At 36.6% G+C, this 16431-nt stretch overlaps 1 protein-coding gene across 2 annotated transcripts in view; it reads left to right on the top strand.

The window, feature by feature from the left end:
* The window catches only part of dennd1b (DENN/MADD domain containing 1B), a 385932-nt gene that overhangs the window by 68658 nt on the left and 300843 nt on the right, over positions 1-16431 (top strand). The window lies entirely within an intron of this gene.

Below are 16431 nucleotides of genomic sequence, written 5' to 3'. Positions count from 1 at the left end.
TGTGCTGATTTCTGACATTGGGAGCCTTGAATCTGTGTAATGTACAAGGAAATTAGAAAATTATCAAAGCATTCTGGAGCAAAACATACTAGCCGTTTTCAGGAAGCTCTGTCTCAGTTGCAAGTCATGAGTCCTCCAGCAGGACGACGAGCCAAAACATGCATCTAATAGCGCCTGCTCATGGCTGAAAAGAAAGCATTGCTGTGTTTTGAAGTGGCCTGTTATGAGTTGTGATGTTAATCCAATTGCACATCTGTGGAGAGAGCTGAAACTCACAGCAAAAAAACATCAAACCCATGAGAACTGTAGCAGTGTGCTCAATAACAACAGGAAATAATTGTCAGTTGAGTGGTGTAGAAGATTTATTCAGGGCTACAGCAAGCAGTCATTTACTAAAAAGGTTGTACTACAAAATATTAAGTTGACATTCCAATAAATTTGTCCATGCCATTTTCATTTGATTTAATATTGTTAGAGTTCTAAATCAAAAGAGAAGTGTCTGCTGTATGGGATCAAAAATGGAAAATACCAATTACTTTTGTGAGTTGCAAGTTATTTCACAGAAAATTATGATTCATTTTGAAATAGTGGAGTGTACCAATACTTTTGACCACATCTGTATATGGCAAAACATGCTTATAAAGCTTAGAAAACAAGAATTTGTAAAGTTGGCAAATCCTGTGTTTGAATTAGAGGATACACATTTTTGAAATGCTCTGTTTCTGAGATTAGAATTGTTTACATTTACTATATTCATTAGGATAACACAAGAGAAGGAAAATGCTTAACCACTACTAGAAGATTTATTTTCCTAAAGTCAGCTAATGTGTATATAATGGTGATTTATACAGTTTCAGGGTGTAGTTCATATTTACTTACTGCTTTTTAGAGTATGATACTCATTGAAAGCAAAGGAGCATTCTTTCTATCCCACATACATATCCCCAAATTAATATAAGCTCACTACAGTGATCCCTCGCTATATCGCGCTTCGCCTTTCGCGGCTTCACTCTATCGCGGATTTTATATGTAAGCATATTTAAATATATATCGCGCATTTTTTGCTGGTTCGCGGATTTCTGAGGACAATGGGTCTTTTAATTTCTGGTACATGCTTCCTCAGTTGGTTTGCCCAGTTGATTTCATACAAGGGACGCTATTGGCAGATGGCTGGGAAGCTACCCAACTTACTTTTCTCTTTCTCTCTCTTGCGCTTTCTCTGATCCTGACGTAGGGGGTGTGAGCAGGGGGGCTGTTCGCACACCTAGATACGGACGCTCGTCTAAAAATGCTGAAAGATTATCTTCACGTTGCTACCTTCTGTGCAGCTGCTTAGTGAAGCGACATGCTGCACGGTGCTTCGCATACTTAAAAGCTCGAAGGGCACGTATTGATTTTTGCATGTTTGTTTTTCTCTCTCTCTCTCTCCCTGCTCCTGACGGAGGGGGTGTGAGCTGCCGCCTTCAACAGCTTTGTGCCGCAGTGCTTCGCATACTTAAAAGCCAAACAGCCCTATTGATTTGTTTGCTAGAGATTGTTTTCTCTATCTATGTGACATTCTGTGCTCCTGACACGCACTCCTTTGAAGAGGAAGATATGTTTGCATTCTTTTAATTGTTAGACAGAACTGTCATCTCTGTCTTGTCATGGAGCACAGTTTAAACTTTTGAAAAAGAGACAAATGTTTGTTTGCAGTGTTTGAATAACGTTCCTGTCTCTCTACAACCCCCTGTGTTTCTGCGCAAATCTGTGACCCAAGCATGACAATATAAAAATAACCATATAAACATATGGTTTCTACTTCGCGGATTTTCTTATTTCGCGGGTGGCTCTGGAACGCAACCCCGCGATGGAGGAGGGATTACTGTATATGATTTTAGTTAATTATACATTGCAGAACTTTAATTTTTTATATAGTGTCAGAAATACCCAATGGTGCTGGCTTTATACCCTTAAAATTCAACTCTACGAGACATTGCAAATTTTACTTATTTGTGTAAAGATGTTGTTCAATGGAGTGTGATTCCTCTAGAGGATTCATTTATATTTTCTCCTGTGTCTGATTTTTATTAATCTTTTTTTTTTCTTCTTATAAAATAGCTTGGAGCACAATCAGCAAGTGTATTATGCTTACCAGGAGAAATAAGAAAACAAATGTGGATAAATATAGGTTGGGAAAGAACTGAATTTTTGTGTTCTTTGTAAAACGTTCTGTATGCTCTTACACAACAAAATAAATAAAATTAGTGTTTACATAGGTTAATGTTGGTCAGAGAATTGATGGATGGCTAGACAGTTAATGACCCGTAGTGCACATCTTTGTGAATTTGTTACAAACAGTGCCTATTGAAGCCTATTTGGAGTCCTAGGTGGGTAAGGGGTGTATTGAGTTGTCCATAGTGGGTGTTCACCAATATTAGACTTTGATGATTACCCCCTTCCATGTCTGGAGCATACTCCCCTGCAGTTATATACGCGGTGCCTATCTATACATATTGCAAACGTTCTGGAACATGTGTATGATAAACAGCACTCACTCCCTGATGGATTGACTAGCTCAGGCTATAATCACCATTCTGATTTTTTTTGGTGTGGCCACACCTTGCTGCTCCTGGCAGGATGCCGCCCTAGGCGGTTGCCCATACCTAAATCCACCACTAGTTATAAATAAAATACATTCAACAGTTAATATTAGCTAACTGTGGCCAAGGATCTGTGCTGGTATCAGGAGGGTTGCTGGTTTAAATCCCATTAATGCCAGAAGGGATCCTCCTTTGGGCCATTGAGCAAGGCCCTTAACCTGGAAATTGCTCCAGGGTTGCTGCGCAATGGCTAACCCTGCGCTCTGACTGCCAAAAGGTATACGAAAAGACAATTTCCCCTGGGAGTTTAAAAAAGTATATGTAATATTTTACTTTGCATTCATTAAAATAAATGTAGGATTGAGTTATAGGTCACTGTTTAATGAAAACGTACAAATTAAAAAAAATTTGATTTGCTTCAGAAGGTCAGTGTTCTGTAAACCACTATTCTGTTATGAAGTCAGCCGAGTTTAACAATCTATAATGATGTTTTATTATTGTTTCTGTTGTTTTATGCATTGATATGTCTAAGTTGAATTGCCAAAAATGCATTAAAAAATGTTCTCCTTTCACATGAGGAATTGTAAACTGCTATCATGTATTTAAAGTTGTGGGTTGACAATATTTTGTGAAGTTTCGGCTAAGAATATGAAATGTACAGTGCTACAGAATAAATGGTTAAAAAGGGAAATGGAAATTGTGAAGCCATAGTATCTTGCAGCAGATTTCTACAAGTCAATGTTGTTTCACCATTTTACTTGTCTCTTGACCTGTTGTGACGGATGCCTCCCCATACCACTTGAAGTTCATTTACTCTGACAGATGATCCAGAGATGTAGCTCTTTCAGGTGACACTAGTCAGGCAGTATAATGCTGGCAATGCAAGGCCTGGGTTTTTACTAACCGTATGCATGCAGTGCAAAATAATGCTTCATTGTTATTGCAATCTATACACAAATATACATTTGTGTTTGTGTTTTATCATTCTCCCCTGGTATAATTAATTCTAATAAATATCACCCCTACTTGCTCCTTCAATATACAATATAGATTCATTTAATTATTTTCTTTAGTCACAAATCACTTTAGTAGTAAAGACTTTTTATTTTGTGCTTTTCAGTGGTCTTAACAAGTTAGGATGTACATAACAACAATAATGTCAAGCATCATACTTATTGTTGTACTGTAGATTTATTTTCCATTCAAAAAACTAAATTTCTGTTTTCATGCTCCAGAATAAATCTAACATAGGACTATAGTTTGCTCAGGCCACAAGTCATTTGGAGGTGGTAAGCCTATTGTATGTGACGGTAAATGCAGAGGCAAATACGCAGGTTACATTCATAGTGTAATCTGTTAGACCATGGAGGTCCTTGAAAAGATCTGGATTGGTGGGTTTCTGACTATAACTATGAGTAGCCAAGTGTGTCTTAACAAGTTATTTTCAGGTGTCGGTAGTTTGTGGCAGTGGAAATGTAAAGACACTATATGAAATTTTGATTGATTGAATATTGTCTTCATTTAGACAATAGTGTAGGAAGTCACTTGAAGTGTATAAAACTTGCAGCATCAAAGTTATCTTTTTCATGTACTTGCTTTTCAGTACTGTCTAGGGTTGCCTGCTCCTGTTATGAGATTTGATTAAGCTTGCTTGCAAAAAATATGTCTGGATAGTCATAAAGTGATGTCTAAACGCACAAGCTTGAATAAACACCTCTTCCAGTTATGGCTGGATGTCTGTTAGCAATGCTATCCGGACTCTGTTGTCAAATTTTAGATCCAGTAAGATGGAAAGCTCAGAAATCGTGACTTGCAGACAGGCACATCAAATTTCTGTCATGAAGCAGCCTGTCTTTGCTTTTACTTCTGCAGATATTCTAGTCAGAATGGGATAAGTCAGCTTTCTGACATCCAAGAGCCTAAATTCATGCTTGTGTGCACTCATACACGCATACACATAAGCTCTCCACTACGCACTCTTTGCATCCGTCGTGCTCATAATCTTACTTCAGCAATGTTAGAAAAAAAGTTTTAAATCAAGTTATTTTTTTATCTGCTTAGCATATGTTTAAAACATTATACTGTAATTATTATATAACAAATATACTGTAGGTATTGGTGTAATTATTTTTTGTCCATTTCTGTCTAGATGCCTTATACGACGGTTAATTTTTTCACAGCTTGTTTCTTTACTGATAATACCATACAATTATTAAATCTTCAATTATTAGTTGTGTGTAATTCTTAAAGTATGTGTACTTAGTATCGTATTTAAACATGCATAACTCACTGATATGTAGGCTCATGTATATGTTTAGTATTACATATGGTGCCCTCCATATTGTTTGGGACAAGGACACATTTTTCATTTATTTATTTACCCCTCTGCTCCACAGTTTAAAATTATAAATGAAACAAGTCAGATCTAGATAGACAGATACTTTATTAATCCCAAGAGGAAATTCACATACTCCTGCAGCAGCATACTGATACTAAAAACAATATTAAATTAAAGAGTAATAAAAATGCAGGTGTAACAGACAATAGCTTTGAATAATGTTAACGTTATTCCCCGGGTGGAATTGAAGAGTCGCATAGTTTGGGAGAGGAACGATCTCCTCAGTCTGTCAGTGGAGCAGGACAGTGACAGCAGTCTGTCGCTTAAGCTGCTCTTCTGTCTGGAGATGACACTGTTTAGTGGATGCATTGTATTCTCCATAATTGATAGGAGCCTTTTGAGCACCCGTCGCTCTGCCACGGATGTCAAACTGTCCAGCTCCGTGCCTACAATAGAGCCTGCTTTCCTCACCAGTTTGTCCAGGCGTGAGGCGTCCTTCTCCTTAATGCTGCCTCCCCAGCACACCACTGCGTAGAAGAGGGCACTCGCCACAACCGTCTGATAGAACATCTGCAGCATCTTATTGCAGATGTTGAAGGATGCCAGTCTTCTAAGGAAGTATAGCTGGCTCTGTCCTCTCTTGCACAGAGAATCAGTATTGGCAGTCCAGTCCAATTTATCATCCAGCTGTACTCCCAGGTATTTATAGGTCTGTACCCACCGCACACAGTCACCTCTGATGATCACGGGGTCCAGGAGAGGTCTAGGCCTAGATCTGATTCTAGACATTGTATACAATCATTTAAGGGGATTTGCATACGTTTCGCCCACATGACACTTTTTCTACATGCACCCCCCCATTTCAGGGCAGCAAAACGTTTTGGGACATAGCAATGGTCAGTAGTGTATATTAAAGCAGTCATATTTTGTATTTTGTTGCATTTGCCTTGCAATGACTGCTTGATGTCTGGGTTTCACAGACATCATCAGTTGCTGAGGATCGTCTCTGGTGAAGTTTGTCAAGCCTCTAATGCAGCCATCTTCAGCTCCTGCTTGTTTCAGGGTCTTGTCACCTTAAGTTATCTGTTTAGCTTATGGAAGGTATGCTCAATTGGATTTAAATGAGGTGACTGGCCATTGAAGAATTTTCCCTTTTTTTTAGCCTTTGACAAACTTAGTAGTATGTTTGGGATCATTATCTTGTTGTGGGATGAAGCATCATCCAGTGAGTTTGGGAGCATTTACTGGTACTTAAGCAGCTGTTTCTGTACACCCCAGAATTCATCATATATTCATCATTATATCATATATTCATCATTTGCAGTTCCATCTTCAATGAAAATAAATGTGCCAGTACCTGAGGCTGCCATACATGCCCAGGCCTTAACACCCCCACCACCATGTTCAACAGATAAATACTGAGCAGTTCCTTTTTCTCTCCGTACTTTGCACATGCCATCACTCTGATACAGGTTCATCTTTGTCTTGCCTTTCCACAAGATCCTTTTCCAGAATTTTGAATGCTGTTTTAATTACTTTTTCACAAACTGTAATCTGGCCATCGTGTTTTTGTGGCTAACCTAGTGGTTTGGATCTTGCAGTGTGGCCTCAATATTCCTGCTCATGAAGTGTTCTCCAGGTAGTTGTCTCTGACACATAAACATCTGCCTACTGAAGTCTGTTTCTTATCTGTTGGATAGGCATTTGGAGGTTTTTCATTACCATAGTGATGTCAGCAGCATAGTTATGTCAGCAGCAATGGTAGTCTTCTTGGCCTACCAGTCCCTTTGTGCTTACTGAGCTCACCAGTGCATTCTTTTTTCCTAGTGATATTCCAGACAGTTGATTTAGGTAATCCTATGGTTTGCACGATGTCTCTAATGGTTTTATTCTTGTTTTTCAGTCTCATAACTGCTTCTTTGAGTTTCATTCGCACAGCTGTTGTCCTCATGTTGAACGATGGCAACTACTGACTCCAAAGGGTAGAAGCATCAAGTATCTTTTGCCTGCACTAATGAAACAATGAAACACATTTGAGGGATCACAAACACATGACACCAATTCTTCCATACATCATGTAATATGGGAGTGGGGGGGTTCATGTGCCAATATTGCTGATTTTCTTTTTTTTTTTATTAGAGTGGCTTTAAAGCCACCATTTCAAACAGCATTTTCAGTATCAGTTTTACTCATTCAGCTATAGGCATCCGTATTACTTGGCCACTGAACCAGGGATGATTAAGGGACATTTTCCCACTTGGTGTTTACTCTGAGGACGAGTCATGATTTCTGAGCTTTCCATTTTACTGGATCTAAAATTTGACAGCAGAGTCTGGATAGCATTGCTAACAGACATCCAGCCATAACTCATGAGCATCATAAACACTGGGGGCTTGGGGTACACAAATCTGCATTTTACAGCCTATTATTGAGATCAGTGTTTTGCCATTGGTATCAAAAAGTTTAGCATCAGAGAAAAGTAATAATGCTTTTATCTAATGGATAGAGCTGTGTTTACATTGTGGAATGCTTCCTAATATTTTTTTTTTTATTGAAAGAAACATTTGTGAAAATTGATGCATATGCGTATTGATGTAAATTCTTTGCTTGAAACTTGTGTTTGTAGTGTTTAATTTTTCATAAAACAGCAGCTACAAGAACAGTGGTAAAAATAATAATAATTACACCTCAAGTGGAATGGAAAGGCGGACATGGACATGGCAAAATAAAATCATGTGATCAGCTCAGCAACATGACTGCAATTGTAGGCCTTAAATACATTTCTAAAGCCAGATTTAATTATAATTATAAGAAAACTTGACAAAAATCATCTCCCATCATTCACTTCTATGATGGATGGTGCTAGTCTGAAATTTGTTCCAGACCAATTACAGCTTTTTCAGGAATTTAATGGCATTTCCTAACTCAGGATTTTCTTTGATTCCATTGATTTAAACGTTATTTTTGCCATCATCCCTGTTCTATACGTTTAATACCCAGTGATGCCACCCACCTTTTTCAGTTAAGTAATTTACTTAGCCTTCAACGTTCAAGTAAAATTATCTTCATGTGAGAATAGTGAATGAAGTAAAAGAGCAGGAAAGAGCAATAAATGAAGTAAAAGAGCAGGTTTTATTATTTTGGAGGTATTCAATGGAGAGAGGAAGGGTACCTTTTTATATCGCACCATTCAGAATAAAAAGCTAGTCGAGCACTGTTGGACTCGGGACTAGGAAAGCGGAATCGTCCCTGTATCAAGTCAGGGTTCACACAAACTGTCTCTTTTTTTTCTCTTTTATAGTTGCAACAATATTTTAATAAAGGTGGCCTAGATATTTCCAATTACACCTAATTGTTTTATAAGGCAGAGACTAATTATAGAACACGGCATGTTGGCTGACACGTGTCTGTTTAATGTGCGGATTTTAAAGCATTATAATAAAAAGAAAATCAAAATTATGACAGATATTTTCCATTTGCTTTATTATGAAGGTCTTAACATTAAACAACTGTTGGAGATCTCAGGTGTAAGAGTGAATTGGACAGAATAAGATGCAAAGTGGTACTTTTAGATTCACCAGAGAAGTGTTCACAAAAACATCTGTGAGTACACTTGTGGATCAAAGTGCAGAACAGTGGGATAGAAAAAACTACATTATAGAGGGGTCTGACTTTAAGTTTTACTAATAAAGGTATCAATTCACAATTACAACAAGGCTGATCTTAGAAGTGATGTGCAAAAACAGATCTGTAAAATGTTGCAGCTTTGCACAGCCCATCTGGAGTAACTCTGTCAAAATTAGGGAAGGATAAAACAAACAATAGTTCTTTTGCAATTGAATGTCACCTTTTGCCTCTGAATTAGGCTGTTTTTATATAGATTCTAATAGTGATGTTTACTCTGACTGTTATAGTATGGCCATTTGCTTAGTTAGATTTGCAGAAATTTTAAAGTCACAAAATCATCTTACCAAAAAAAAAAAACAGAAACAGGACAGTTGTAAGGCATTCTTAGGCAAGTTTCATTATGTCTGTTCACTGATTAAAGTCTTCATGTTAAGATGCCTAATCCTAGTCTAGTCTAGAAGTTCTTTATAAACATCAGTCTTCTGTGAGAGGTACTTCTCAAATACAGCATTTCTGTTCATTGTGAAGTGGGTTGTTTTTGGAGCAGCAATGAACCAAAACTAGATAAGTTTCACATCACTATTAAAGCCATTCAGTAAATAAATATGTCACATATTTTATTCCTATGTTATTGGTTCCAGTGTACCTGGGGAAACCCAAGCAGATATAAAAAAATGAGTTCTAATTTAAGTTTGCAAGTTGAACATATATTTAGTTAAAATGCCAGCCTCTCATTATCAGTTAAGAATACTTGTTTTAACTTGCACATCCAAATGTGTAAAAATCTCATGTAGAGGTTCATTTTCTATAATTTTCTCTACAGTTCTGCTCTAACATATGTACAGTAGAACATTTGGGAATGAAGTGCTATATAAAACTGAAATCTCTTGCTGTTTGCATAAAAATCTGCTACTGTGTCCATCATTTGCATAATTAATTAAAAAAGATGTCTGAATTTTCTTTGACTAATAGATATGAGTTTTAAAGTTAATTTAAAACAGGAATAATAGTGGTGGATGTATGGGATGCCATCTTTTGTGTTTTTGTTTTTTGTATGCCAACTTTATTATAACATCACGTCTTGAAAAAGCCAAAGAAACATAAGCATGTAAAACTTTGGAAAAGAATACAAATATTTGTGAATTTCTTAAAAACATTTGTAGGCCAAAAAACTAAACAATGAAATCAATTAAAAATAAGAATGATGTGCTCCATCATACATCAACCGGTAACCATGGTTGTCCTATAAGACTGAACTTTAAAAGCATATGTCTAAAGTCTTTAGTCTGAATCAACATGCTAAGGCCGATGCGACATTCGTTGTATTAACAGCTCGATCACTTGTGAGTTAGAGGGCTGCATAGCTGAAAGCTATTAACCTTTTAAATATATATTTGTTCACCTTTGGAAAGAAAAAAGAAAGTGTTTGACTTATGACTACAACATACACTGGTGTGTAGGCATTATGATGATGTTTTAGGCAAAAGTGGTAAAAGCCATTGACAAATGTATATGTTGGTGGAAGAAATCTGGCGCAAATTGCGGGGTACATGTAGAATTATCTAGAGACTAGAAGTATTATTTGAAAAGACTAGCCATCTGTGTGGAGTTTACACATTCTCACTGTGTTTCCCTGAGTTCTCCTGCAAACATTCTGGTGTTCCTCCCAAGTCACCAAAGCTGTGTGGTAGATGGTTTAGGAAGCTCTGAATTAGGGGTTCCCTGCCTTGTGCTGTTTATACTCCTGTGTTTTTTTTTTTTGCTATTAAAAAATAAAGTTATTAGCGCAGAAATGTCAGCACTACAGGGTAGATTAGTGTAAGTGTTAATATCAACAAAGTGATATTCTGAAGATGAAGTTTAAAGTTATCAGTATATTGATACTGTTCACAGAATTTCCACCCACTAATAAATCTTTAGTCATTTCTAGTTTAAGTACAAGTATGTCTCCCTCATCTCTTTTTAATTTATTGAAGTAGTTAACTTTTTACACAATAGGAGAAACATTTCTTTTGAATATAATCAGTGTAGACATGAAAGTGAACATTTAATCTTGATTTAAGGCTGCTTCTTTGTTGTGACTGAAAGCAGGAAGAATTCTATTTCAGATAGCTTACTTTGTTTAAGATGAGGGTTCATTTATGAGGTTGTTTTGTTCCAGAGACTTTAGAAACAAAAGATATGTTTGAAATGCATATTTATTTCTTAAATACATTTAAATGTTTAATTAAATTTCATCAATGAAGAAAACATTAGAAACGGTGTTCTGACAGTTACTGTATTTAAAATATTAAATATATTTGTATAAAATATATTTGTGAATTTAAAGTTTCGAAAATAAAAAAAATGGAAATGGAGTGAGTATTTTTATTTTTAGAAAAGAAACATGATTTTGTAAAGGTTTATTACTATATTTATTGTTTTAAAAAATAAATAACACCTTTTTATTCCCCGCTGCTTGTTATGAGAGTTGTGAGAAAACAATTATTTACTGTGAGCAACTTCTTTATGATCATATTCTCAAACTTGATTAATCCATGTCAGTGTTACAGGGTTGCTTGACCACCCCCAAATCCTTTCAATATTACCTAATATTAATTATTATTCAGCTTGAATGATCAGGTTTGCAGAATGTGTTCATCTTTACTTTTCACAATCTCTCTGTATCCTGCTTGGCAAACTTTTTTTCAGCTTTGAAGTGCTCGCTTTTTAAACACATTTAATAATGTCTTCTCCTGAAGTTTCAATGACCTTAACATTGTGAATTTATTTAAAGCCCACGCCTCCATAAATTCTGAAAAGTTCCATTGTTAGTTCGCTATGTGGCCTTTTCTTGGCTGAATCCTCTGCTATTTATACAACTGTTAGTCTTAAAGGCTATGTCAGTTAAGGAATTTGAAGAGTTTTTGATGCATGTTGTAATATTTGTTTGATTGAAAACTTCGTAATGGTGTTTGTTAAGAAACAAGCTACTGTTGATTAAAAAATGTTTGTATCCACTTCTGTATCACACTGGCATAATTCAGTTGAATTTTTATTATACTGTATTCTGTCTTAAAATACAATAAAATGCATTTTTTACTAACCCTATGAATCATTAAATACAATAATGTACAGTGTCCTCCATAATTGGGACAAAGGCACATTTATCCTTGATTGACTCCTGTACTCCATAGTTTTAAATTACAAATCAAACAGTTCAGACATGCTTAAAGTGCACTTTGCATACTTTAATTTAAGGAGATTTGCATTCATTTTGGTCACAGCATGTAGAAATGGCAACACTTTTTATACATGGTCCCCCCATTTCAGGGCACCATCATTTTTGGGACAATTGGCATCACAGGTGTTTGTGATTATTCAGGTGATTATTTAGAGTCTGCAGTTGCCAATGTTCAACATAAAGGCAAGATCTGTGCCAGTGAAAGTCAAACAAGCTATTATGAGGGTGAAACAACTGCCTTAACATATCATTAGTAAGAAAGAATGCACTGGTAAGCTCAGTAATTTCAAATGGATTGGTAGACCAAGGAAGACCTCCATTGTCGATAGCAGAAAGATCCTCACTATGGTAAAGAAAAAGCCCCAAATGCCTGTCTGATGGATCAGAAATGTTTTTTTGGAGGCAGATGTGTGTGTCAGTGATGACTATCTGCAAGATAGAGAGCACTAGTTAACAACAAAAATATGATGGCCAGATTACAGTTTGCAGAAAAGTACTTAAGAGCCTGCAGAATTCCAGAGAAGGATCTTGTGGAAAAGACAAGACAGAGATGAACCTGATCAGAGTGATGGTTTGAGCAAAGTACAGTGAGAAAAGGAATTGCTCAATATTCAAAGCATACCACTTTATCTGTTGAATATGGTGGTGGGGATGTTAGGGCTTGGGCATGTATGGCTGCCTCAGGTACTGACACGTTTCTTTTTATTGATGATGGAACTACTATTGGCAGGTGCACGATGAATTCTGAGGTGTGTAGAAACATCTGCTCATGTTCCACTAAATGCCTCCAAATTAAAAGCTAAGGCAACACATGGGTGTTCTAAAGCTAAAAAATTAACAATTCTTGAATGGCCAAGCCAATTACCTGATTTTAATCTAATTGAGTATGGCTTCCATATGCTGAAGAGAACTTAAGGAGACAAGTCCCCAAAACAAGCAGGAGCTGAAGATGGATGCATTAGAGTTTTAGCAGAGCATCACCAGAGAAGATCCTCAACACCTGATTATGTCTGTGAATTGCAGACTTCAAGCAGTTATTCTATCATGGAATGTGAGACAAAGTACTAAATATAATGGCTTTAATATACTTTCCATTGCTATGTCCCAAACATTATGGTGCCCTGAAATGGGGGGACTGTGGAGAAAAATGTTTCCATTTCTACATGCTGTGACTGAAATATATGGAAATACCTTTAAAAAGTCTTCTATGTGCACTTTATATAAGTCTGAATTGTTTGATTTGAACTTTTAAACTGTGGAGCAAAGGGGTAAATCAAGGAAAAATGTGTCTATGCCCCAAACATTTTGAAGGGCCCTGTATATGGACTCCTATAGTGCATTAAATGAATAATATTGTATATAGTAAATAAGTGTGTAGTAGTTTTAGAATATATATACATGGCATAAGCATATGTAAACACACAATATTTTATAAACATACATTAAATACTTTTTTTAGTATTATCCAATGCCCTGTACACATGGTGAACAGGATCACACAACTGCATTTTTTCTAATACAAAGAATTTCTTGTTGGCTGTTATGTTGTGAATAACACAAGCAGAAGTTTAAGTAAGGCATACTGTTATGAACTCAAAGTTCATAGGGCCTTGAACATTGCTTTTTCTGATTTCAAGTTGGAGTAATTGATTGATAAGCTGCTGGATATTTTTGGAAAGTAATGGAAAAAGTTGGGAAGGTTTTATAAGGGCAACTATACGATGGAAGAAAGAAACCTATAGGAATACAATGCAAAAGAAAAGTCTGCATGCACTTGGTTATGTTTTAAATCTGCTCTTAATGATTTTAAGAATCTGTAAGTAATGATTAATGTGAGGTTCACTTCAAGCAGAATGAAACTTCTTTACAGGTAAGTAAGCTAACCTGTCTTATGCAGCAACTTTGATTACCCCTTGTGTGCCAAAGTAAGTATATACCCTTGTAGAAAGTATATGCTTCTCCTGTTTTCTGTTGATAAGTATAATTTTAGTCTTTTAGAGCTGCCAAAGTTGGTCTCTGCATGAAATTTAAATTGGCCTTAAATAAGCTAACACTGGCATTCACATCCTTTAGGTGTAGACTGATCTGTGAGTTATTGATTTATTGTTCATGAAAAGTGTCAGCAAATCTGTTAATAAATCTGTGTGTTAGACTCATCCCGAGCTTCTAGCATAACCGTAGAAGAGATCTAAATGGATACTCAGAAGAACAGCAAGTAAACATTGTGGGATGTACCAGAATTTTTTGTTTTCGCAGAACAGCACTATACGATTAAATTAATAGGAGTTATACATTTACATGAAGTTACTTGATTTGAGCTGTGATCTAGAAGTGACAGTTTCATCTGTCAATGCAAGATCAGCACTTGCCTGGCTGTCCAAAAGATATCTTACAGCAGCACAATACATTTGAGGTTTGGTAGTGTTTTTATTAAGCAGTAAGCAAGATACGTTGTAGCACATCAGAATTTTTTGTGTTTTTATTTTGTAACGTTTAGTATTGACTTTTCAATGTGCATCAACACAAAACAGTTAAAGGCTGACTTGGGAGCTTAATAATTTTTTTTCTGGATTGTGCTTTTTTATTAATACTTTGCAATTCTGTTGTGCAAAAACCAAAGCATTAATAACTTTCAGGGATCTCCAATATATTTATGACTTATACGTTGTAATCATGTTCATGTGAGCTTCTTTTTGGATTGTGCTTCACTTTGGTGTAATCTAAATATCGGTAAAGATTAGGGTCTGCTTCAGCTTAGTCTTTTGTTGTCGTCTTACTAGACATCTCTCCATTTTTGCAATGAAAATGAATCACTGAAGAAAATCCAAACTTGTTTAGTGTTAGAAAATGGGGGTGGTGGAATGTTGTGCAGTACATACAAACTATGCTGTGCCATTATATATTTGAGACACTGAATAAATGTTTCCCATCTTAAATTTTGAGCTAACACCACATCTTTTATCTACAACCATCTAAAAAATCCTACTTAGCAAAGTCATCCTAATGTGTGGTGTTGTGTGTGTGTGTGTGTGTGTGTGTGTGTGTGTGTGTGTGTGTGTGTGTGTGTGTGTGTGTATGTGTGTATATCCATCCATTTTCCAACCCGTTGAATCCGAACACAGGGTCACGGGGGTCTGCTGGAGCCAATCCCAGCCAACACAGGGCACAAGGCAGGAAACAATCCTGGGCAGGGTGCCAACCCACCGCAGTATGTGTGTATATATATATATATATATATAATATACACACACAGGTCCATAAATATTTGGACAGAGACAACTTTTTTCTAATTTTGGTTCTGTACATTACCACAATGAACTCAGATGCAGTTGAAGTGCGGACTTTCAGCTTTAATTCAGTGTGGTGAACAAAACGATTGCATAAAAATGCGAGGCAACTAAAGCATTTTTTAACACAATCCCTTCATTTCAGGGGCTCAAAAGTAATTGGACAAATTAAATAACTTGAAATAAAATGTTCATTTCTAATACTTGGTTGAAAACCCTTTGCTGGCAATGACAGCCTGAAGTCTTGAAGTCATGGACATCACCAGGGGCCTCATGTATAACGCCGTGCGTAGAACTCACACTATAACATGGCGTAAGCACAAAAGTGGGAATGTGCGTACGCACAGAAAAATCCAGATGCAAGAATATGTGCGTACGCAAACTTTAACGTTCTTCCACTACAAAAATCCCGATCAGTGTGAAAGTAACGCATGTGCACGCGCCTTCTGTCCCGCCCCAACTCCTCCCAGAATTATGCCTCTTTTAATATGCAAATCGATATAAATAGCCTTCTGTGAAAAGACAATGGGAAAAGCATGGGGGAAAATATAAGAATTTCAACGAATACCAAGTGGAGGCAAAGGAAAAACGTACTATTTGTTGGTTTAGACAGTGGTATAATCAACAAAAGAAAATTGATCGAGTGACATAGTGTCGGAGAAACTCGAAAGCTCAAGTTCACAAAGTCGCACGGTGCCCGAAATAAAAAAGAAGTTGTCACATGTCAAAGTCGGCGTGAAAAGGCGACTCGTAGCGGACCGTCTTGAGTGTCATATGAAAGCTTATTAGGGTACAGAGAAAAAAAAATAGGCACACAGTGGAAAAAAAACACGAAATGTCAACTTTAATCTCGAAATTTCCACTTTAATCACATAGTTTATTTTGTCATTAAAGTAGAACATCATAAACTTCATCTTAAAATCATTTAATTTACTAGTTTCTCAAATCCCATCGTAACTAAGGTAGGACGTTAAATGCTTTGTTCTGTGTTTGATCTTCTATGTGCTATGTGTGTGAATCACTAGGTGCTTCCGTTCTTTCTCTTTCTCCGACAGGACACAGAATCCATTACATTCGTGATATTACAGCTCTCTGAATAATTAAAATACTGGATGTATACGTGGTATCTTTTTCATGATGATAGGAATGAAAGCATGTTATTAAACATGGGAACACAATGGCACAGTGATTGTTCATATCTCACGCAAGAGGCTTGCTGCGCCATGCGTGACCTTCGATGAAATAATTTATTACAGAAGTACTGTCTCTTTCGAACGTACTAACCTCCAATTCCTGTCCTTACTTTTCTTTCTCCAAATACCCAATTGCCACACAATCAGCTCTGTAATAGACGTGAAGCCATCTGTAAGCTTA

This window comes from Erpetoichthys calabaricus, chromosome 10 (assembly GCF_900747795.2).
Source record: "Erpetoichthys calabaricus chromosome 10, fErpCal1.3, whole genome shotgun sequence".
Lineage (NCBI taxonomy): Eukaryota > Metazoa > Chordata > Cladistia > Polypteriformes > Polypteridae > Erpetoichthys > Erpetoichthys calabaricus.
Note: the sequence above shows the minus strand (reverse complement) of the source record. Positions and strands in the feature narration are given on the sequence as shown.